The 24,746-nt window shown below is 43.1% G+C and overlaps 2 long non-coding RNA genes across 7 annotated transcripts in view; both read right to left on the reverse strand.

Annotated features, from left to right (window-relative positions):
• Positions 1–16,813, reverse strand: part of LOC114015053 (uncharacterized) — a 31,062-nt gene extending 14,249 nt beyond the window's left edge. For 3 of the 5 annotated variants that reach the window (XR_008735295.1, XR_008735296.1, XR_003558793.2), the window contains exons 1-5: positions 12,626–16,813; positions 11,773–11,902; positions 11,604–11,698; positions 8,697–8,823; positions 1,116–1,307 (exon numbers count right to left, since the gene is read on the reverse strand). This is a non-coding gene — a long non-coding RNA (uncharacterized LOC114015053). The remainder of the gene's footprint in view (positions 1–1,115; positions 1,308–8,696; positions 8,824–11,603; positions 11,699–11,772; positions 11,903–12,625) is intronic. The other 2 variants (XR_008735294.1, XR_008735293.1) reach the window with 2 other exon arrangements.
• Positions 16,814–16,898: 85 nt separating this feature from the next.
• LOC114015057 (uncharacterized) overlaps positions 16,899–24,746 on the reverse strand; it is a 441,731-nt gene continuing 433,883 nt past the window's right edge. The window contains exons 6-8 of one of the 2 annotated variants that reach the window (XR_003558806.2): positions 20,722–21,215; positions 19,310–19,388; positions 16,899–18,279 (exon numbers count right to left, since the gene is read on the reverse strand). This is a non-coding gene — a long non-coding RNA (uncharacterized LOC114015057). Of the gene's footprint in view, positions 19,389–20,721; positions 21,216–24,746 lie in introns of both variants that reach the window. The other variant, XR_003558805.2, reaches the window with a different exon arrangement.

Raw genomic sequence — 24,746 nt, forward strand, 5'->3', positions numbered from 1 at the left:
AACATCTTTTTAGTGCTTGGCTGAGATCTTCCTCCATGGATCAAAATCCTACTGAACCTGCATTTGGGTGGCTAAAACTGTGTTTAGAAACCCAGGGATACCAGTGTAGTTACCAGCGTATATTAAGCTTCATAACACAATCCTCTGCTTGGAAACCTTTAATGACTTGGCTGGGTTGAAGTGGACAGAGCTAAAACTTGTCATGGTTGTTATCATTGCAGCTGCCAATTAGTACGACAATCATGTATTATTTTGCCAAAATCCCTTTCCTCAGTTAAACTGCATTTTGAATATAAATACTGCAAAAGAAAAAAAAAAAAAAGGAAAATGTCTATTTCCTCAGATTTAACATTTTGGGGGTGGGAAAGCAGGAGGTCTGGTTTAGTAGCATGATAAATGTGTGCATAGTGGCACTACAGAAGTAACTTGAATGCACACTGAGTAGCAAATGTGGAACAAGAGATGAGCTCCAAGGGTCAAATGCCTTGAAGAAGTGTCTTGCTGCAGGGTAAACCTACTAAAATAAAATGACAGTATCTGGCAACAGTCACGCCTACATGGCAGAATCTGTCCCGAAACCACTGTTGTGGGGAAAATGTCTAAAGATGCTGCAACACATTTTAGATTCTTATTTGAACCCTATCTGAACTCTTTAGGCCATTAACTAATCAGATAATCTCATTTAAACAATGTTATAAAAATAATCAAGTACTTCTGCCTGTATAAGCATACATTGAATATATTTACCTTAAGGAACCGGGGGCTTCTTAGGTATTTACTCCTGACATTCAGGAAACAGGAGGAGTACAAAATATTAAGGAGAAGCAGAATTCTCTGAGATGGGGCTGTGGGTAATTTTCCCTGTAAGCCTGTTTGGTGGTGAGTTAATTGACTCCCACATTACTGAAGCTGCAACGTACTAAAGCGCTGGGTGCTCGTTTTCCTTCGCTATTTGACTGGCAAAGGCCATCTGTTCTACCCCATCCATCCACATGCACAGTGTCTATTGTTGTCAACAGGATTCACGCACACGTGGATCAAGGCAAGCATGTGCCTCTAACTGTTTTGATCCCAAGAACATGGATTTTTCATTTTCTTTGTTTCTTTGTGCTCACCTGGTAATAATACTTGTCATCTGAGAATTCATATTGATCTTGTCATTGCCTTAAAATTGGATGACAATTACTATCTCTGTCAAAACTCGATCCGATGAAATGCCTCCAATTAGGAAGGAAAAAGAAGGAATCCATCACAGCAGGGAGCATTGCATTTGGCTTTAAAGTAGGGAAGCTTCTGTTAAACCGGTGCTGTTGGAAGAAGCAAATGGGAAAAAGTGTAACAGAGATTAGGACGCAAGTCCCAAAATCCACAAAATGAGGTACATGCATGAAGTGAACAGCCATTTAATTTTTGCAGTCCATATCTGTCTGCAAATCTGGGTTGGAGCTCCTCTGATAATAAATGCCAGTAACTGTTGTTTTCATTTTCTGATATGGTCAGACACACAGTGGCAGTTGATGCCAGCCGTTGTGCATTTTCAAATCCAGTTCTGATCATCGGTATAATTATAATACATTATCGGGAGTAGATTTGCTGAAGTTCATGAAATGATAACAGGATAAATTACATCATGTTTCCAGCTACTGATCTTACCTTGAAACTATATGTAAAGAGGCAGTGAAAGAATTAAAAACAAAAGAGCGAGTGCACTTCCATTGCCACTAACACTGGCACCAAAGCAAACAACTTATCCCTGCTAATTACAAATAAAATTGTGCTAATTACAGATTTTTTTGGTTTATAAATCAACCCTAAAAATTACTGTGCATTTCTCTGTGTGTGTAGGGGTGGGGGAATCTTTTTGCAAAACAAAGATGTTTGTTTTGTATTGAGTGAATGTTTTATTTAATTCAAAAAAAACCTGTCGATGTTTTGCTTCCAAGCAGGAAGCGAAGGGCCAGATTTGCTGCTGGTCTGTAACGCTGGTGAGGCTGTACCTGGGAGCTGGGAGCTGTACGTTAGTGCTTGGCTCTGCCTGAAGGGCTGGAAGCCTCCCCCACCCAGCAGAATGATCTTGGCTAAAGGCCGTTCTTGTGTGGGTTTCTCTGAACTGGGCCAGTAAAGGCTGTTTCCTCACAAATAAATGTGTGGCAGGAATCAGGCTTTTGGAGTTGTACAAGCACGTGAGCTCCTGAACATGAGTTGACACAGCTTACCTCCCTGAAAAATCATGTTTTCTTAACTGTATGGAAGAGCTCCACAAGAAACTGAGGGAACCCAACCAAGCACCCCACGTTTTTAGCAGGTGGTTACTTTCCGAGCTAAAAACGGAGGATTAGTGTGGTGCAGAGATGAGTCACGCACCTCGCACAGCAGCAGGCTCTTTGGTAAAAGAAGGTGGGTGAGCTGGTGCTAACAGGTCTTTCCTCTAGCAAGCTGCATAGACAGAATTTCCTTTTCCTGAAATCTTTCTGCCCCCCTGTACTGTCATTAGCTAAACCTACTTGCTGACTCTGACCTACATTTGCAACAGTTCCCGAATGCAGCAGAACTGTGTTTCTGGGGAATTTGCTATTTACTAAAAATTTTAAACCAACCCATTTGAAAATGTTATATGCTAACTGAGGAAACACAGCAATCAGAAAAGTATACAAAACCCATGCAATTGTCCTGGACTTGTTTGCAACACACTGCTATTAATGAGCATCTGGGATGAGTATGGTATCTTGTACTATGGATCTCATGATCTGTACAATAATGGCTGATTTTAATTGACTTTTGCTTCATATAGCAAATCCCAATTGGAGAAGTTCCAGGATGCTGCTAGTGAAGAACTGTGGGCGGGTGCATGTTTTGAAGTGATGGTAAACATTGTGACATATACTGTGTGTACCACATATTCTCATATGCACATTTTGACTTTTGTTGCCTTGGCTTTCACGCAGCATATCTAACATAGACATTTCTATTTGCCAGTTTGAGTGCAAATCTGTTAATATGTGAACACTGCTCGCCAGCATGCACCACCATCGCTGGACTTTCAGTACTTGTCTTCTCCTACAAAACAACCAGCCCTGCGTGCTCAGAGGGGCTCCACGGGACGGTGACATCAGTGTGAGCAAGGCTGGTGGGACTGGGCAAATAAGGAGTGATGAGAGCTGCTATAAGAAATCATGACTTTGAGAACTTGTAAGTCGGCTCAGTATGATCCATTAATTTCCAGCGTAAATAACATTGCCAGGGGGGTCTTGCTCTTTTACTGCCATGAACTCTTTTTCCCTTTAAAGAGATGTTGGTAACTAATGCCAAGTTTGGTCAAACCATTTTAGCGCTTAAAGTACTATTGGTATTAAAATACCTTTAAACGTCTGGGACTAAGAGCCAGATTACCTGTATGATGTATTTTAATGATTAGCCAACCCTTCTGCTTGAACTGAAATTTGTCCTCAGTCCACAGCAGCTCTTTGGGAACCTGGACTCAGCCAAGATTTGCAAAGGTTTTTTAATTTGACACTTTAAAAAGTCCCCTGCTACATATCCCATCCAACCTGGCTGCAATATGTTGTTGCCAATATTGGACAACTATTTGGTTTTAGGCTCTTTCTAGAAAAACATTTGCATCACATGCCACAAAGCTACAAGGTATTTATAGGCACTGAAGCTATTTGCATCCTTTCCCTAGCAATAAGGTGCCCAGAGCACAGGGAGGGTGCTCTGCTGCTGTCCCCACCACTGCCCGTGGTCCCCAGAGATGTAGCCAGAGAGCCTCTTATACCACTGCGGCAGCTCCTCCACTCTACCGCTGAAATATATTTTTTAAAAAGGAAGGAAAAAAAAAAAAAAAAAAGGATACATTTTTCCTCACTGCAGCGTAACTGCTTCTCACAGAAACCACCTGGTTGCAGGCTGCTAGGCAAGATTCACGCAAGAGAGATTTGTATGTGAGCGCAGTGCAAGGGAGCCAGTGCCAGTGCAAAGTAGCTGCTCAAATCTGTGCTGAACCCAACGATATAAATGCTGGAGAATTGGTGTTTCTGTGAGGTAATACTTCCATCACATCCAATTCTAACGTTATCCAGCAAACTGCCTCGCCAGGAGCCTTCTTTGTATTGCAGGAAGCCATCTGTGATGGTAACTAAAATGAGAACGGAACAGGATTCGCTATGAGATGCTCGTCAGAAGTACTTCCCTCCGCTCTGCGGTTCCCACATTGCCAGAAGCAGCATCTCTCCGAAGGTGAGGAAGACATTATTACCACAAGCCTAGGAATTACTGCAAATGGATGTTGTGCCTTTCATGTACTGCCTTTCATGGGGGTCCGTACAGTCTCCACGGCTTGAACCATAATTTGTCCTTGGCTGGGACCATTAATTGCTATGGAGATGGTGGGTGGAACAATGGATCATTTTGAACATGTTATCTAAAGCCTCAGTTTCAGTCTTTTTAACATATCTCCTGGCAGAAAGTGTTGATTGTTTTCACTGCTCTCTGCTGCTTCTAGTTTAATTTTTCTTCCTCTATCTCCAAGTCTCTATCTTGGTTCTCTTTCTTTGCCAAACTATTCATTTGTTGCTGGATAATCATGGGTTTGTGTTTCAGATAGCTTCCTATTTTGTTCATCTTTCCATTCTATTGTCCACATTTTTTTTTTCTCTTCAAATTTTGCTTTATTGTGCAGTGGCAAGTGGCTATCTGCTAATGCCAATATTATTCCTTGAGAATTCTTTTTCCTTGCATCATCAAGGGTTTAAGTGGAAAGCCTTGAGAACTGTGCAAATTTCGCTCCTGAGAATATCCATCTTTTGAGGTAGCTGATTTTAATTAAAGAATACTCTCCCTCTCTCTGGATTATACTTTAATTTCAGTCTCTATCACAACCGTAGATACTTCTTAGATAAAATGTATTTTTGTCTCTTTTCATCCATGATTATCTGTAGTTCTTAAACACTTGGGGTCAGCAGCTGGTCCCCAGTTGATGTAGTTCAGGAATAATTCTATTCAAAGGAATAATTCAGAACAAAATTGGTGTTGAGTTTAAAATAAGGCAAAATGTTCATAAAATTTTGCCCTTATTATATATGAGAGAGTGAAACTATCACAAAAATCAGTAATAACAATTGTGGTAATAAACAATAATGTCTGAAATGTATAGCACCTTTCACCTGAGCGTTTTAGACGTAAATGCATTAAGCAGCTGTCATGTGAAGAAATACCAATATCCTAATTTTACACAAGGGAAAAAAAAAAAGGTGGCAGGAAGTTAAGAAAGCAGCTGAAAGTCATATAACGAGAACTGAACCTACATCTCCTGGTCTCCTGTTTCTAATCCCCTAAACACAGAAAGAATCTGTTCCCCAAGGATTTAAAATTGAGGTCTGGAGAGTTAACAGTTACGAAATAATCAACACTATTCAAACACAAGTACGGTTTGAGTTTCTGCCTCCATCATCTTGCCAAATTATGATTGAAATAAAATCGGTATCATATCTTAAATTGTTTATGCATGGTTAATTTGCACAGTTAAATCATTTCCAGATTTCTCACAGAAGTGGTTGAAGTATACTCCTGGGCAGAGAAAGTCTAGCTGCAGATTTAAAGCTTTACTGCTGCAAAGGAAGCTGCAGTGAAACCCCTGCCATGTCTGAAGCCAAAGTCAAACCCTCTCATTATGGCACAACAAGGATCCTGGCCAGGGTCCCTGCAGCCGTGAGGACCCTCTGCAAGCAATCAGTGCTTCTTCATACAAAACAGTAATATATGGGTGTGCAAGTACATATATGTATATACGTGTGACAGAAGCAGATGCATATAAAGCCATACAGAAATTATGGGATGAGTTCAAACTGGCAACAGGGGTTGTTCTGTTTTCCCTGTACTGAGTGACATGAAGCAAGTTGTTAAGTCATTGCACTAGCCATTATAGATCCTCCCTGCCTGGCCCTTTTCCTTTTTTCTTTTGTCTACTTTTTGTTTGTTTTAATGCTCACTCCAGCCTATATGCACCAGAGATATGTATTTCTGCTTGGTCATGCACTTCTAAACAGAATTAAAGAAAAAAAAAATGTATGTAGGGTAAGTGTAGGAATAAAATGTGCCTTGGCAAAGTGCTTTAAGCTGCCTTTCTGCCAGTAAGCCGTTAATTTGTGCTGCTTTGTTTTCTCCAAGCTCAGAATAATTCCCATCTGCCTTGACTCACTATCTAGCACAGAAAGGAAGAGGTCCCTTTTCTGAGCATGGATGAAATAGGAAACTTTTTTGTATTAATAAAGAATGGGGCTTGGAATTCTGGGGTTTCTACCACTAGGACCTAAAATATCTTGAGGTCCTGCTATTTTAATTAGCTTCATTATGACGAGTCTGCCTCTTCTGTTCATGTATGTTTTTCCAGCTTTTGTGTTCCTGGCCTGCCTGTAATACATATGTATTCCCTTTCTTTCCTCTCACTTAAGCTGAAGATGCAATCACATCTTTGAACCATCTGTTTTTTAATTTATTATTTTCCCCCACTGCATTGATGGGCTTTCTTGTTTTTCTGTCAGGCTAACAGTTTGGCTCCTGTTTATCTAAGATATGTTAACATGCTGTTCCTTTTCTGGGCACTCATTCAGTCTATTGTATTTTCTGAAATTAAACGCAAGGGATTTTTTAAACATTATTTACTTCATCAGCCCAGGGAATATCCTCTACCTTTACAGCATCTCTTCCTCCTTTTGTTGTTTCTGTGAACATTTGATGACTCTTGCTAAATTTAGGTTAGTATCTTATTTTTGTGTCCCCTCCAGATCATTTCCAAGGTGAATGGTCAAAGCCTGCCTGGGAATGTTCCTGTAACCGGTGAGGAACTTGCGTGGAGGCAGAGGAATCCCTGCAGGGTTCCTCACATGTCCCTACGGGGCAGGACACCAGGTGGCAGGACCCCCCACGAGCACAGCAGGGTCCCTGCCCTACCCCCGATCCTCATTTCTGTTCTTCACCTTTGAGCTTGGGAAAAACCTTCTAGGCACTGGGCTGCTCATCACGAAATGAGCAGATACATGCGGTGAAGCCCCTCGTGCTGCCACAGCCAACAGCCATCCAGCGGGGGAGGCTGTGCCGTGGGGTGCAGGTTTGTGATCCTGAGCCGTGGCAGGGGGCTGTACACCCCCGAGGTGGCTAGGAAGTTCCAGGTAATCACACCACGGAACATAATGTGGATTTATATTTGTTACCTTACTTTTCTATAGTGCCTCCCAAGAGTCTTCTGAGGCATTCCATTCTTTAATAAGCAGAAAGTGCTCTGAGATTTTTTCTAATGAAAATGATATAGGAGCACACAGTGTTATTATTAAAACCTCTGCCTTTTTCTCTAGGAACTGCTAAAATACATTTACAGTTTATACCCTTTTTGGTGAGCATTAAACTTTCTAATTTAAAATAATAAAGCCTGGTTTGCTTTCTTTCTTTCCCTTCTATTTCAAAAACATAAAAAACTCACTTTTTTAACTATTCTTATTTTGCTGAGTGATTTTTGGATTTCAATAAAAGTAACACTGTGGTTACAACACTTTGTGAGATAAGCAAAGAGATTTTTTTTATAACACAATTATGGAAATTTCAAAGAACCTTATAAATATCCTGCTATTTGCATATATGAGATAAGCATATTTTAGTAATGGTTATGACAGGCTAGCAAGGAAAATGTGTGGGACAGCTATATAGCAAATACATGCAAACATAGACACAGAGAGGGGGTGTGTGTACACTTTTCCAGAGAAGCCCGTGCCCAGTGGGCGCGGGATGCCCGGGAATGCATGGGGCTCCCCAAAGAGAGGCACCACCGGTATCCTGAGACTCAGTTTCCCCACTTGCAGATGCCGGATTAGCATTATTTTTCTAATGTAACAAGGCATTTTGGTAGGTCCAGATGGTGCGCACTAGATAAGAATTGAAATGCTGGCTTTTAGTTTTGTTCCCACTTACCAGTGTACAAAGAGCTGGTTTTGCTGGGACCTCGGGGTGCAGCTGTGCCATATCTTGGCTGGCCAGGCTCAGGGCTGGGTGCCACAGGGGCGCCTGAGGCTTTTGCTGCTGGTCCCACGCGCTCTGCCCGCCTGCAGCCGGCAGGTCCTGCAGTGGCAAAGGTTTAGAGCCTCCCCGGGGCACGTCGCTGCTGCCAGGGCACGCAGGCAGCCTGTCCGGCGGCACAGCAGGCTGACTGTTACTCTGGGCTCCCCCAAAAGCTGACACGGCCCTACATGTTCCTGAAAAAGCCACAGGGCAGCTAAGGCTGGCTTGGTCTTCAGCACAGGGCCAAGTCGGCGCTCAAAATGCAATGAGAATGGAACTGTAGCTGCCTAAAGTTTTCAAGAGGCCTTCTGAACTGAACCGGTCTGTGCATGCTTTTATTCTTTTGTTTGCCTTTGTATTTTAAAGTTGGAAATTGCTCTTCTAGTTATGCCTGAGAGCTGCTAGGAAGCTCAGAGAATTAGCGTGGCAATTTCCTCAGCCCTTTGTTGAAAAGGAAGAGTCCACACAAAAAGAATGCACTGGCATTTCAGCTGCATAAATAGTGTAAAAGAAACTCCAAACAAACAACCCCCTCCATACAGACTTTTCTGTCCCCATTAGAACTGCAGGTTTCCATTCTGTGGATCTCCCAGCCATCTGCTTGGCCCTTGAAAGAGTCCTTGAGAAACCAAAAAATGAAAACCACTTACTTTCTGAGAACTAATCTTGGCTTCCCGGTGCCTTGCTTTCAGGGGAGTTCCACTCGAGGCTTGATTTCTCTAAGTGCAGATACTCAGTGTATCCTGAACAATTAGATGCCTTTGAGGATGTTGAAAGCTAGACATAAAAAACCCAAATCAATCAGGAGTCTTGTTTGACAACTGACAACATTTCTAATGCAAAAAACAACCACCCAATAAAATAATCATAATAAAAAATCCCCCAAAACATAAAGTCTGAAACTTAATAGAAAATCTACTAAACAAACCCTTACCTTTTTAGGTTTTAAAACAGATCATTTTTCCTACAAAGTTTTTATTACCCTGCCTAGAAGAGTTAGACGTACATAACCATCTTTTTCTTCCCCTGCTGAGGCAGATGACATTTACCAGAAGCCGAAGTCCCCTGTCTGGTGCAGCGTAGCCAGGGACCCTCAGAAGGGGGCTCGTGGGTTGCTAATGGTTTGCTTTGGCCTTTGGTGTCTGCAGTTATTCCTGCCTCGACAAAAAATTGGGGGGAGATGGGGTGGGAGCAGCACCCAGCCGCTACGGGCTCTCAGGAGCCCATCGACACAGCCTCTGGGCAGAAGATGAGTGCTGGCATGAGGAGTCTGAAGGTGGCAAGTGGGACTGTGAGCTGCCCAAACTGCAGGCAATTATGTTGCAATTTTTTCCAAAGCTCTCAGAAATCTGTCCCTTCAATAATGGAGACAGGAAGGATTACAAGCAATCGCTGCCTCCCAAGCAGTTGATATTCACAAGAAAAATAGAAGAGCAAGGGAAGGGGCAGTTTTGCCTTGTCAGCTAATGATCCTTGACTCTTGTTCTTTGTGTTTTTGGTAGCAACCACAGAGAGGTCACACATGAAACTGTGGAAGTGTGAGGTGTCTTTATTAAATATATCAATGGAGTTTATTAAATGGAACACACGGTACTGGGTAGTGTAAGCCACCGCTGGACGGGCTCGGGGTCACGCAGGCCTCCTGCCTTGATGTCACTGGCTGTCGGATTAATACCACGAGCTCACAGCACGGGCCTGATTAGAAGGCCGGGTCCCGGTTGGTTTTACCTCTGCCCTCCGCTAAGTCTTTGTTTGCAACGTGAGCAACAAGCTTTTCAGCTCATCACCAAGGCGCCACGTTCAGAGCCGAGGTGGATCACTTAGGTCTTTTACCACCTCTGGCAGACATGGGGTTTAAAATTCCCATCCGGCAGAGGTGGAATTATTTTCTCCTACTGTCTGACTGATTGTTTGGGCTCTAGAAATGTCTACCTCTGTGAAGAATTTTGCTTTTTTTTTTTTTTTTTTAATCTCCCCCCCCCCCCCCCCCCCCCCCTTCTCATTTTCAACTGCGCTGGGAGGGCAGAAAAGAAAAGGCTGCTGAAAGACTTTTTTAGCTTGCTTTCGCTCACGGGATTCTAGTTCATGGCAGAAGAAAGTAGTCTCTCCAACAGGAAAAAGGAGCGAGTTAGGGACCCTCCACCATAATGAGGCAGTTTTCCCATCTGGAACCACTGGGTTGCTTGCACAGTCTGGGGAGGGGCAAAGATGGAGAAAGCAAGAGCAGCTCAGGCTGCACTGAGCGGTGAGGGAGTATTTAATATGATTCAGAAGAATGTAGATGGGAGGAAGGGATTTAGTGTGATGGTGATCACTGCATAATTAGAGGTGACAGGAACAATAGTGCATGGCTATGTCTACATTACTTGTCATGGGCATGCTGGCCTCTCAGGAAAGAGGGGTGTCTCCTGCTAAATACAATACTTTTTAAAATAAAGTGGATGGGACTCTGTGAAATGAAGGGAAGAGCAAAGGAAACCAAACATGAGGACTTTTGAACTATTGGGTGAGACTGTGTTCTTCTAACAGCCACAGCAAAGCATGACTAGCTCCAGAAAAGTGGGGCTAATGCAGCTTGAAGCCATCCCTGCACGCGTCTGGTTCTGGATGACCAGGGAGCTTGGACATCTCAGTGATACGGGCTAGATACATCTACCGTGTCAAGGCCTGTACAATGGTTTTGTCACACTGACCACCCACAATGACTGCAGAAAGTGCTTTGCTCATACAAAGAGGGTGCAAAACACCAAGGAGGTGGATGCAACTATCTCAGGCAGCATCCCTGACAGCTCTGCTCCTTCCAGTCTGTTCTCCCTGCTGCAAAACACAGACGGTGCCATGCTGCATACAGACTTTGCCCTGACAGAATAGGCAGAACAGAAAGAACCCAATACTGTTCAATCACGTTCCCAGCTTTGGTAACATTGAACTCCTGTACAACAGCTGGAAGAGCTATTCTTAAACACCACAGCAAATCCATGTTTTCTATGCTGATCCAGGTCTGGTGACTGATTAACACTCATTCTTTTATGTGATCTTGAAAAATAAAGACAACTTTTTATATAGCTTAGTCTTTTTCTCCTTTCCAAAGCTTTGGCTGTGATTGATGAAACTGCCTGACATTGTCAGAACTTACTCGAACTAATAAGCAATGGAAATGCCTTTATCAGTGCTAGTGCCAGATCCATCCCACTTACAGCTCAAGTTGTGCTTCTTTCCAGGAAACCCATGATATACTACCTGCCCCGCTACTTGCCATTCTTCATGTTGGTTATTTACCATTTCCAACCTTTTATCTATTCTATGAACATTTTGCCTTAATTGCTCAGCTATTTGTTGATTATCCTGCTGCAGTTGTTTGTCAAATCCTTTTATCCATTAATCTGTGTGACCTTTCAGTTGCTATTCATCTGATACAGAAGTTTTTAGCCACCAGTGCTGTCAGAGTCACATCTCCCTTCACGTCATGGTCTTAAAAGGAATATAATCACGGCAGGCTGTAGGCATTTGTGGAGCCATTTAGGTGGGAATACTACATTCTAATTTTTGCCACTCACCTGTACTAACTTCCTTAAAAGGTTCCTTTAGAAGCCAAATTCTTTGTATCCTGAGGTTTGCGGGTATTCTGCTGTGTGTAGTTTCTGCTTTATACCTAGCTGGGCAAAAAACTTGTTCAGTCAAATGAAATCCTTCACCCTTGTTTGCTCACATTGCTGGGAAGCATACCTGACAATGCAGCTGGGATTTCTGCCACTTGTACGGAGTGAGGCGAGACCTGCCCCCCTAGCTCCTGCTCTTCTTTACATGGACTGGAGCAAATCTTGTGCAAGCCTTATCCTACGAGAACTTGAACCACCTGTAAATCAAATTTCTGGTTTATGTGGATGTATTTTGACAAAGGCAATTAAACCTGCACATCAGAAGGCTGCAATATCTGGCACTCATGTTTAGCACCCTCCACATCATTAAGGTATGGAGGTGCTTCAGGTCATTGATGTGAGGGTCCATTTTGCCAACCTAGAGCTAGGTATGTACCGTCTTGTGCTTTATTGAACACAATGTATTTCAAGGAAGCATGTGTTGTGTTGTGCCATTGGCCTTCCTCCAACAGTATAATCCAATTTTTCTGTTTTCCAGGCTAAAGATACTCATTCCTTTTGACAAGGAGTTATGGTGTCAATAAGATTTGAGATGCACAGAGAATAGCCTGTGACATGGTATCTTTCTTTTGTGCCAAACTAGTACTCCTTTCCTGGCTAAGAGAGGCAAACCACACACTAAGAGGTTTCCTGGGTCCTGACAGCCCACCACCACAGCTTCAGCTGGGGCTGGCTTCAGCCTGACCAAGCTGCCTGCTTTTCTGCACCCTGCTCCCACCGTCTAGCTTCCTCTAAAAGCTTAGCTGGAGGATGACTCACTTCAGTGAACATCAGAAAAAAATCCTGAATACAATTAAACGTGCCTTGCAGTGCTCTTAGCTAGGCAGAGTGGTGGGGCTGGGGAGCTTTTGAATTAATTCCACACTTTGTTTATCCGGAGTCTGGCCTTCAATATCTAGTATTGCTCCTAAATATTTTACCTCTTGTTGCACTAATTGAACCTTTTGTCTGTTGACTTTCAATCCTTCCTCCTGGATTGCAGCCAAAACTTCCTGTCTGCTGACACGCTTGTTCTTCAGAATTCAGGTGTGATCCACATATGATGTTACATGCTTCCAGAACCTGCAGGCTAATTTCTTCCACGTTTGGGTGATGTGTATGTGACAAATCACAGGAGCTTGTGAAATCCTTGAAGAACTCATGTGAAACAATTTTGTTTCTCCTGAAATGTAACAACAAACTTTTACCAACATTTCTCTGATAAAGGGCTGAAGTAAAATGCATTTGCTAGATCTATGACTGAAAACCACTTAGCTCCTTGTACTATTGCAGCCGTAATTTCTGGCATTTTAACAAGAAGAGGTGATGTTTGTGGAGTTTCAGCATTTAATGCTCTGAAATCCACAGTCAGATGCATCTTTCTATCTCCCTTTAATACCAGCCATACAGGGGAATTACACACACTGGGTCATTGCACTGGCACTCCTTGATCCACCAGGCTTTCTGAGCTTCGCTTGGGTACTTACATCGTTTCTGCAGTCTTGGATCAAGCCCTGTTATTAAAGCAAAGGCATTAATCTTTCCATACTCCAACTTATCTCAAGCTTATACTTGCAGAAAGGTAACTCACCCTCATCCTGAGGTCTTCTGAGTATTTCAGGAGCCTTTACAGGAGTACTTAATTTTGTAGGTAAGACAATTATCAGTCCCTTCTATTTCTGTATTATCCTTCCACAGTTAGCAAGATCTAAAATAACCTATTTTGTTTAAGGACCGGCTGCTGTAAAGCCCATTTTTTATCCTGCACATGAAGCTGAATACAAGAAAACCCAACTGCACTCTCCGGTTTGCACCAGGGTGTAGGAGCAGAGCTGAAATGCTTTTTGCACCACAGGTGACCACTGTACACTTTTGTCTGTACGGTGTACCTTGCAGGTACCCACATTCCTGCAAACTAGGAATTTCAATAGTCACTGAGGCACCAGAATCTAATAACAATTTGGGCTCTCAGTATCTTGGTTTTAATTACTATTGTACAGTTCTGCCAATTTATGCATTAAGACACTAATGGGTTTTATATTCCACCTAGCCAGATCTTTTCCCAGGCTCTCTAGTGCCTTCCAAACCCTGTTTCACATCGAATTCAAATGCCATTTCCAAGACTTATCCAGTCCAGACAAAGCACCCCCTACCTTCCCGCAGGCAGAGTGCCGCACACCACGGGACTGTAAAGTTCCCTCTCATCCTCCAGAGCTTTGGCCTTGTTTGTCCTCAGGACCCTGATTTGAGAAAGTGATTATTACTGGTACCAATTGCTTTGACTAGGTTTGTTTCTAGCTCCTTTTCTTTCCAGAGTATCCTTCCATCCCTCCCGGCATGCACCCCTGCCTCTCATTTCTGTTAGCTGAAATCCCAGGTCCTGCAGTCATGCCTAACCTCTAGCGTAGCATGCTGTTCTGAATACTGGTTCACTATCAATAGGACCTCGGTGTCCCCCAGCAGCAATGCAGGAACTATCCCAGGAGTAACTTTCTAGCAATACATGACTCCAGTCCCTCATCTGATTGTTTCTTTTTCTTCCAGATTAGATTCCAAACCAGTTAAAAATCTTGACGCTCATCACAACCACCATAGCCTATTCGCCCTTCCCACTGCAGGCTCGTGGAGCTCAGTGTCATGTGGAGTCCAGTCAGTGGGCATTCAGCCAGCTTTACCTCCAGGATTCTCATTAGAATTGGTCTAACTGGGCTGCTCACCTGAAGCCCCAATCCACTCCACACAAATATCCCTATTTAAAGTCCCAGTTCCATAGTGAAAACTCACCCTTGAGTGGTAACCAGCACCATTTAACAGTGAGTCTTCCAATGGTCTCTTTCTCATGCTGGTCTCTGTCTCCCTGAATTGGCAATATTCTTTACCATGATGGGATCCTCCTTGCCTGTGTGCTCGTAGCTCATTATGCAAAGGAGCACAAATTTCCAGGGTACGGCCTGGGTGAAATGTCTCCATCCCAGTCATCAGGGTCACTGCTCCTTCTCCAGTTTGTACTGCAGTCAATATATCCAGCTTAGCTGACAACTTCTGTTTATTTTTCTTACTTACTTGCTTACTGGAGTCTCAGAATTCAAGTGTTCTTCTTCACCCTATGTGGCAATGATTTGATTTCTATTCCTGCTCCACTGAGACTCTCACAGCCTCACTCTCATGGACGTGACTGCTGGGTTACCGCCAATCTGCCACAAGTAAAATGCAGTCTGATGATGCATCCAGACACCCTCTTCCCCATCAATGCAGAGCAGAATAAAACCAACTTGGCTAACATCTCCTTTACTAAACAAAATTGGAGGAACTGCTAGTGCTGCCCTGGTGCCAGGCAATTTTAAGGCATTTACATGTGCATTAACATACCCAAATGCCAAAGCCAAGGGAAGATCAAGCCTGACAGTGGTGAAGTCTTGTTCAGATCCCTGGGTGGTAGGTGGCATCATCTGGCTACTGGTGAGGACTATGGTGCCTGTACACCATTACATCCTCAGGTTTTTCCTTATATAGGCTAGTTTCAAAGGAAAACACTCCTGATCTGCCAGTCCAAACCGCTTTTTTATAGGGTTAGCTTTGCAAACACAGCAGTAGGTATGTGACTTTATTATGTACAACTAAAGGATCATTCTGTGAAACAGACCCTAGTTTCCAACAATTTTCCAGCCTACTTGCTTCAGATTTACCAAGTTACTTTGGGCTAGCCAGATACCCACTGTGTGGCTAAGGTATTCATGGTAAGTTGTGCTGTAGCCAGAGTAATTCTCTGTATCGTGACCCTTCTCATGAATGATGTCCTCACCTGGCCTCTGTAACCCTTCCTCGCTCATCCAGGCTTCACAGCTCCTTCAAAAACTTGCTGCTGAACATGAGAAGCATGCAGAAAATAGGTCTTTCTGCCTTTCCATGGCACAGCCCAAGGACCACATTGACCTTCCTTGTCTGTCAGACAGGGTCTGATGGCTAAAGGACCACGCAGAGGAGCAGCTGCCTGCAAGCGCTTGCCTGCCCCAAGGTGGTCCTCTTGCTGTTTGGGGGTCCCTGGTGGCACTAGTTCCTCTGTAAGTCTGCACATGAAAGTTGTGATCTGCCATGCTCCACTGTGGCAACAACACTGCTTGTACAGTGAAGGGCCCTGTGATTTGTGGTGCTATAAAAGCTGAAAAACTCTATCATTGCCTTTTATATATAATTGAAAACACAATAATTGACTGCAGTGTCAACAAAAGAAAGCAGGCAGCACCCTTGGAAATACACACGCATGTCTGCATGCACATGCGCACACACAACCTCCTACTGCCAGCCAGGCAGTGCTGCGTGACTTGTCTTAATAGAAGGCTTAAAATGAATCAGAATTATTTCCAGATTAGAGGAAAAAATATCCTGTGAAGATGTTTGAGTCTAAGCACAAAGAACACAAAGAGAGCAGTCTCTTTGCCAGTCAGCGCAGCATTTTCTTTTCTCTGGTCCTTTGCTCTCTGCCCTCCTTCTCCTACAACCTGGCTTAACCTTTTTTTTCTGCCTGATGCAGGTGAACATGCGACACTGTAAAGCTGCTGCACCCACACTGGTCTATCTATGAGCACGTCATGCATCTCCCAGGTTTTCCCTTTTCATTTTCTTGACAAAGGTCTCAGCCAGGCTCCCCAAACCAATGTGGTTCCTTTCTGAACTCAGTTTCAGCAACTTAACACATCCATCTACAACGACAGTATCCAAGACCATAAACCCTGTTCCTCCTGGTATCGCCTGACCAGGCTCTAACCCTACGGAGCCTTTGGCCATGTCGTCTGGCAGAGTTTGTATGTAGCAGGGCATCAGGAATACACGGGACTGCTGTCTGTATCCTTGCCAGCTCAAGGGTCCCAAATGCATCACAATGTCTGGTGGAGCTGGTGATCACACCTCTGTTTGATGCTCTGGATGCTGGAATTTCAGGGCAATATGACAAGGTTTTCTCTTCTCCAGTGGTAGAGCAGCCACTGCAGGCAATTCACTAATTTCAGTGTCGAAGCATATGGGGATCTTGCACAATTTCCTTGATGCTTTCACTGGGGCACAAAGCCTGGAAGACATGCTGCATACGAGTAACAGGGCATTGAAGGAGATGGGAAGGATGAGGAAAGAGGGACAAAGGGTGGAAGAAAAACAAAACCCCCTCCCCAAATCCCACCAACACCCCCCCCCCCCCCTTCAGCTATTTACATATAGAAGAATTTTTCATTTTTGACTGCTCTAGTGTGCCATTTTGTTTACCTCAGGTGCTTTTAGGGCAAATTATAGAAACAGGCCAGCTTACTTCGCTCTTTTTTAGACAGTTTCACTTTCAGCTTCTTCTACACAAACAACATGCTACGATTTGGGGGTTGCAAAGGCTGCAGGGAAATATCGATTTCCTCACAATAACACTAAAACAGTTCGACCCAACATTTTCTGAAGGTTTTTACAAAACATACATTTTGAGGGACAAGTTTGACTTGACAGACTTCTTTTTAAGAAAGCTGCCTTTCTTGCAGCCGCAGTAGAGCTGTTATTTACTTGTTTTTATTACAGAAAGAGAATTGTTGATGCTAGAAATTTCTTTTACTCAGGTAAATAGCTCTAAAGTTTCAGATTATCTGGTTATGTGAAAAACTGCACTGTAACTCACAATTTTTTTTAAATTATTCAGCTATTTAAAAAAAAATCTTAATTATAGTAGAGAATAATTAATTCCTTCTGATACTTACAACTCAGACACTCCCTTGTATGCCTCAGGGGTCCAGGAGTCTTAGGCGAATGCAACAATGGGAATTGCATCTTTGAAAAGCCAGCTTTCTCTAAGGCTTTTCTTACCTTGGCAATAGTTCTGTATACGAGAATAGGGACTGATGGCCAATAGCTTAGCTGGGAATTCCTGAGCCATCAGATCTCAATACAGAAGGTCACATGGCACCTCTACTATCAAAAGCATTCCAAAAAAAGACACCAAAGTACACGAACTGCGATACTACTAGTGCACTACGCAAACTGCAGCTCATCTCATCGTGCTATCACAGCCCCAGTCACAGCCCCCTGTAGGGTACCACTGGACTAGGAACTCCAGAGCCAGTCTTTCTTCAAACCCCTCTGTCCCCTGGTCTCATCACAGACTTCTAGTCTATTCCTGCCTTGTGAAACTGCTCTGTGTCATCCGGCCAACTGACACTCCAGGAGCAGTGCTGCTCCTCTGCCTCACATTGCCAGCTTTAATGTACCTTCTGCCAGAGCTGCACTCATGGGGGCACTGGGGATCACAGCTAACCCCTGCAGAGATGAGTAGCTGAGATGGACATGCAAGGTCAGGAGATGCCAAGATGGGAAGGAGGCTTATGCCTCCAGTCAGAATCACTGCAGTGACTTTTTCGCTCATTTTATGCCACTTGCCTCAGCTACAGAGCCCTAATCAGTTTAATTCAAGGAAACAGATCTCAGCTTCTGTCCTCCCCATCTCATTTAGCCCAGTGAGCTGGGTGACGATTGCTGTTGCCAGCTGCTCCAACATTCTGGGGACTGAGTTGCTCCTCTTAACCAGGAAAACGGTCCAACTATGAAGGACATGGGCTTTATTTGTATCCTAGTCCCTCACATCGAGAAGCATATGAAGTGTCAGTCTCGGGGGGGAGGACGGGACGCTAACAGACACCCTAAAGACAGCTGAGCAATATTGAGTATACTCAGATTTTACAAACCTTGAGAGTAAGGGGTGGGAGAAAGCAGTGCAGGGCCTCTGGATCTGCCAAGAAAGGAGTTATTTCTTGGGATTTTCACATTTTTCCAAAGTTGGCTAACAGGACTAGGTCTGGTGAAGGCCTCCAAATAATTGTTCTGTTTTACTCTAAGATTAATATCAGCTAACATACTTCTCTAGCATTCAATACACCTTCACTCATGGGCTTTCCCTTTCCAGAGCCAAATATCAGTGTAAAGCAGCCACTGGGAAGTGCGGCATGCCCAGGGAAAGCCTGCTGACCTGAAGCCAGCAGATACTGAAGGTTCATGCTACGCTATTTTCTTCCAAAAAACATTTAAAAAAGATAGATTTCTGAAAGCTTTTGAGGCTGTCACGTACAGCATCTTAGCCTTTGTGATGCTTTATCAGCACCTCTATCTTTCCATGTTTCTTACAGCACATCACGTAACAGCATCCTTTCCCACTCCTTCACCCTCTTGGAAGCTTCTGGAGGTTGAGGCAGGACAATAACGCAATACACAGCCATGCATACCAGTGGGCAATCAGCAGAACTGGTAGTGAATATAACTCATAAAGAATGACGTGTTTGCCCCATTTCTGCTCCTGGTGGAACACTAATTCCCAGTGAAAGCAATTGTGGCATCTTATTTCTGGCTTATGGCTCTAAATCTCCTCTCCACCCATTCATGTGTCATAGATAAGAGCTGCATTTACATCGCGTCAGTCACACCCTGCTGCACAAGAAGGTGAAGCCACTTTAAGCAGGTTAGTTAGTAATGCAAGACCCTTTCCCAGAACAGCAAACTTCTTTCTGACATCTTTGATGGCAAAATAGGAAAAGGAAAATTCAATTACATTTCAAACCCTAATAAAATTCACTTATCTTTCCCCTTCTTCTATTTTGAAAATATACCTGCATTTGCCACTTTTACTGGATCTTCTCCCTTTTAAAATTCAGTAAACCTTGCGTGCATCCTCACTCATCTCCTTCTCTGTGAAGAATTAGAAAGAAATAATAAGCTGGGATATTTGAATAAAATCCTTTTTATTTCATGGCCTGATTTTACTTCCATAAACTCTGCATTTATAGCAACCTCATAAATTACGAATGTACGTAGAAAATAAATACTCCTTGTTTCTCCTACTGAGGCTGCAGACTTAGCAAACAGATCTCTCAAAATCACAGGAAAAGGAAAGGGTATTTTCTTTTCGACTCATTCAACTGGAAATACAATTTTGAGAAAAGCAAAGCAGTGTTTCCTTTTCACTGTTTCCATTTCATTTGGGCTGATAAATGCCTCTGGGACATAGCGTTTCTGGTTTCACCTCTTCCCAGTCATCTGTCTTTTTCCTTCCCTTTCTTTCTCCCTCTCTGCCTCTTCCCCTCTTTTTCAATTGGCCTAAAAATAAGTGACACCTGGCAGCTGCAGAGTGTTGGCTGTCGCAGGGATTGTTGGTATATGACCTTCTGTCCATAGTAGAAGAGGACTGGTTTCCTTTAGACAGGTATTGAGCAAGCTGAGAAGTGGTTTGACTATCTTCACTGATGACATTGACCAAAGGATGTTCCAGAGATGTCAGAGGCTTGTGGTTAGGTAGCCAGCCAGATGTGAACGATGGGACTTTTATTACAAACAGTCCCATCCAATAAAAGCATGTTAAGACTTTGAAAGAAAAGAAAGCCACTGTGAATTCATGTCCTTCTTTGTGCTTCTGCTGGCAGGAAGGCACTGAATTAGTGTGAAAATTGAGCAAAAATTAATCTTTGCCTCATAATCCATTATTTAAAAAGGAACACTCACTCACTATAATTTTCAAGTCACTGCTACAGCAAAGTCATTCTGAAATCTGTAAGTTTGCCATAGGGGAAAAATAGCAACACAAGACTAGGTCTTGAGATTTGCCAGAGTGCCAGACTCTTAATCTGCTTACCGCATGTACCATTTGCAATTTTGTGTTGCAGTTAGAGCCTCCCCAAGGTCACCCCAAACATCTCAAAGCTCTTAACCATCTGTCTCAGATTCCTGAAAATTAACATGGAGATGGAGAGAGAAAGACTGCCTCATTAGGGTCACTCTCATTTACCAGGAAAAGCCACACCTGTGCCAGCTACACCAGGAGCAGAGCCCTGGGCAGGCATAGCACCAAACCAAAGGCTTTCGGTCCTCACAGCTAAGCCCATGGCCACCCCATCCCCCTGCCACCAAAGTGCCTGGCCGCACACTCCCTGCTGGCACCTGCAAGGAAATGACGGGCAGGCTGGGATCGCTGGCACCAGTACCACCAGTGCTCACCTCTGCTGGCACGAGCATCACCAGTGCTCACCTCTGCTGGCTCCAGATCCTGCTGCAGGTAGAGATGTGGGGCTCAGGACCTCTTCATGCCTGCCATAGCTTGAGTGGTCATCGTGTAGGGGGGGCTCAGGCTTTGTTTCATCAGGGGTTCCCTTCAGCACAGCTGTCACTTTAAGCAGAGTTGTGTAAGAGAGAAACTACACAGCTGTGCTTCATTTGTCATACGACTGCCCGCTGTCCTCCAGCTTTCCATGCGATTTTGGAGAGCAGGAATAAAGTTGAGAGGATAAATCAACTGGAGAAACAGTCTTGTGGCAATGGGAACCAATCCTGGATCTTTAGGAAGGCTTGAACCAGGTCACTGAATCTCTCTGCATCTATTTCCCTTCATGAAACACGGTTGTAAAACATATTTCTTCCTTATGCATGTAGATTGTGGTGCTGTTTGGTCTCCTGCTAGCTGCCTCGCAACCTGGGATGCCAGTCTCTGCTGGGGTCCATAAGATTTAACGTAATATAACAAAGCTACGAAGAATGAAATACATACATTACCGAGCGTGACACACATACACGCAAATCTGGCTCCTGCTATGACACAAGAAAGGACTAACAGGGAAATTGGTATTTGGTTTCTGCTTTTAGGGAAAAGAAAAGGAAACAAACAAACAATTATGGTAGACTATAAAACAGCAATAAAAAGAATGGAGATTAAACTGCAGCATGCAGTTTAAAAGAAATAAATAGCAAAACTCATCTAAATTTGTTTCCATTGGGTCTGAACTATAATTCTGGGACAAAAAAGCCTTTCCCCCCCCCCAGAAAAAAAAAAAGCCAAACTTCTTTAAAAAGAGGATATTATGGAAGGAAATGACTGATGAATACTTTGAGAATGTGTTAACTTTTAAACAGCTTGAATATTCAAATCAGAATAAAAATATTCCTTCAATTAAAAATTATTAAAATTAGCTCAAAGTATTTTTTGGTGTGTTCACTGCAAGAATTTAATAGGATCTAGTACTCAGCAAAGCTTTGAAGCAAAAATAACGTCTCAGGAGCTCATTACGCATTAAATCCTATCAAAAAGCAGGATCCCACTATGAAATTAACACAATTTGCAAATCATTATTGCAGGCTACTCCTTCCTTTGCTCTTTTTGCCTCTTTTAACTTGAATCTGCGATGCTGTCAAATCCACCACCACCAAGAAACACGCACAGAAAAATGGGCATTGTATCTTGAAACATCCTGAGCTGTGAACGGCACGGTACAGTAGTCACACAGAACGATATACACAGGAGAAGCTGTCAGGAAAGCCAAGAAGTAGAAAGTGTAGAAGTAGAAGTGAACCAAGGGATGTGGCTCAAAATCTTGTTTGGGAACTTTTTGTACAGTAGGAAATGTTGAACCTTGTGCTTTCCCAGGCTTCTGTAAATGTAGCGTTGTAGTTTTTGGGTTTCAGCCTTAGTTTTAACACGGCTGAATTAATTGGTTATTTTACAGGACATGTTCACTCACAAGTATTCATGAAATATGAATCAGTGGACAAAGTCTCCTTTTAATGAAATACTGGTTCTTGTTTCCTCTTGTCTGAATCAGAGGAAGAGAAAAAAAGAACAATCAATATGGCCTGAAACAGCTATAGCTCATTAAAATTCTAGGCTGTCAATACCATATACGTCTATCACTTCAGAGGCTACCGAAGTGTTGGGGGTAATGGCACTTTACTACTGTATTTGTAAAATACTTGTGGTGTCTGCTAAAACTTAGCAGGTGTTGGCTGCCTTCAGTGTTTCTGGGGGCCAAAAGGAGGTGACAATTAAGGGAGAGTCATCAGTCTCCTTAACTGTCCTCGGCTAATGTGAAAACCAATGTAGTTGAGTTAGGGATTCGTCTCCATAGAGCCCAGCTGTTATTTTTAATGCAGTATGTGGAATATTAAACTGTTTATCTTGTTATTGAAGCCATAAGAAGGCTCTTTCATGTCATCATTTCTATTTTATTTTGTTTAGAGTCCTTCATTAACTTTTCATATGAAAGATCTGTAATTTACATCTTCAAAGAACTTTCAAAATGTAAGTTTTAGGGACGACAAGTGCTGTATGTGTGCAGTTCTACTCTGATGGCAAAGTCAAATCGCAAAAATACCATCAAGAATGTTTCTTCCTTTTCTTTTTTATTTATAAGTAAAACACGGGGGATTTCTCTGGGGAAAAAAGAAATAGTCTGACTGGATACTAATCAGGACAAACAGAAGGCTAAACCAGTGCTGCCTCTGAAAGGCTAGGGAAGGCTTTATGATCTATGGTCTAGGGCGAAAAGCCCTAAATTAATATGAGGTAGCTTAAGACCAGGCATGTTCTGCACTTAAGTATTGGTTTTGCTTTGCAGTCCTAATTCTGAGCAGTCAAAAACTCAAACCAACCCCCTCAAACCTGCAGGAGGTTTTGTTCCTCCCTGTTAGGTCAGGGAACATGGCCTGATTTTTGGACACCTGGGAGCAGAGGAAAACTCTGGCCAGTGCTGTTAAGCTTTATTTCTCTGCTACTGTTCAGTCCTGATAAGAAGTGCAGCTTGGAAGACCATTTCACTGGGACATTTCATCAGCAACCACAGCAGGGTTCAGAAGCTGTACACAAAATCCTTGCCCCACAGAGATCAGCACCAACATCCCGAACATCCAACAAGCTTTATATTACTACATCTAAGGGCGATAACCCCTCTCAGGTCAAGTCCCTTATTATAAATCAGTCGATCAATCCCCAAGATTGCTAAAGCATTCAGTTTCACATTGTGATGGTAAAGCAATTAAAAGCTCGGCCCTAAACAAATTAGATTTTGTATGTTTGGTTTTACAAACACCCAGAAAGGGGTCAGATCTTTTATCACTGTTGTCAAGGGGGAGGGAGGGAATCCATCAAGTCACACAGAACTAATTTACACCACTTAGTGAAAAAAATTGGAGCTATAAATGGTAATCCAAGTAGAAAGGTTTCTTTCAGTACAGAAACGTACCAGTCTCTGTAGAAGCCAAACAGGTCGTGAGTTGGTACCAGCTGAGGAAGCAAAGGAATGGGGGACACACTAGAGAAAAGTGACCTGTAGCAATGAGTAGAAAAACTGAATCGGGAGTTGTCTGGACATGTTTGTATATGTGATCTCTTATCTCAACGTGGTATTTCATTGCCATGCCCTAGAGCTACACCACCATGACTGCAGCTCTGGGGATTGCCTTACTGCACTGCACTGCACCGCGGAGGCAGATGTGCTCATCCGTGCTCCCCTGGCATCTCCCTTGGGTGATCATGCTCTCATGGCACTCAGTTCCCTTATTCCTCTGTTTAATCCCATCCTGCTGTCTCTTTTGCCTGTTGGGTGCTGAGATAACAGCAGCATCACACTGAGGTGGAGCGGTGCTGATAGGGAAGCCAGGCCTGGGTAAGTCTGACAAGACCTGGAGACTGCCTTCAACCCTGGGTGATGCTAATATGTGTCTGGGTTACATTTCTCCTTAAATTCTTCCAGAAAGTCCACCCAGGCTTAAGAGTGCAAACTGCTCAGAGTAGGGACTATCATTCACTGTGCTTTTACTCATCAAGGCACATGCCTAATGCCTTATCTTTAATGAAAGTCTCCGCATGTTCCTGTACTATAAATAATAATTTAAATATTGTATGTCTGAGCTCCAGTGGCTGAGGTTGAAGTGATCATTTTGGAAAGATGGAACAGCTCTCATCTAAAAATATGTATCTGAAAAACTATTCTGGAAGAAGCGAGACTTATAAATTGATAAATGGGTTGAAGCTGGGATGGAGACTGCGATGAGAGGAAAAATTCAGCTCTCAGAAGAAAGGAAATTAAAGAAAAGCAAGAACTGTTCCAAGACTTTTATTGTTTAAAATTAAAGATTTGAGGCGTAGCAATATAACAACTGGGAAACTGGCATTCTGAAAATGCTGACCTAGATGAGGAGTTTTTGAATCCAAGAAAACATCATTAAGGAGACTTTCCACTTAGCAAAAATAAGCAGGAAAAATGGAAATGTTTTTTATGGAAATGT

Source organism: Falco cherrug, chromosome 15, assembly GCF_023634085.1.
Source record: "Falco cherrug isolate bFalChe1 chromosome 15, bFalChe1.pri, whole genome shotgun sequence".
Classification (NCBI taxonomy): Eukaryota; Metazoa; Chordata; class Aves; order Falconiformes; family Falconidae; genus Falco; species Falco cherrug.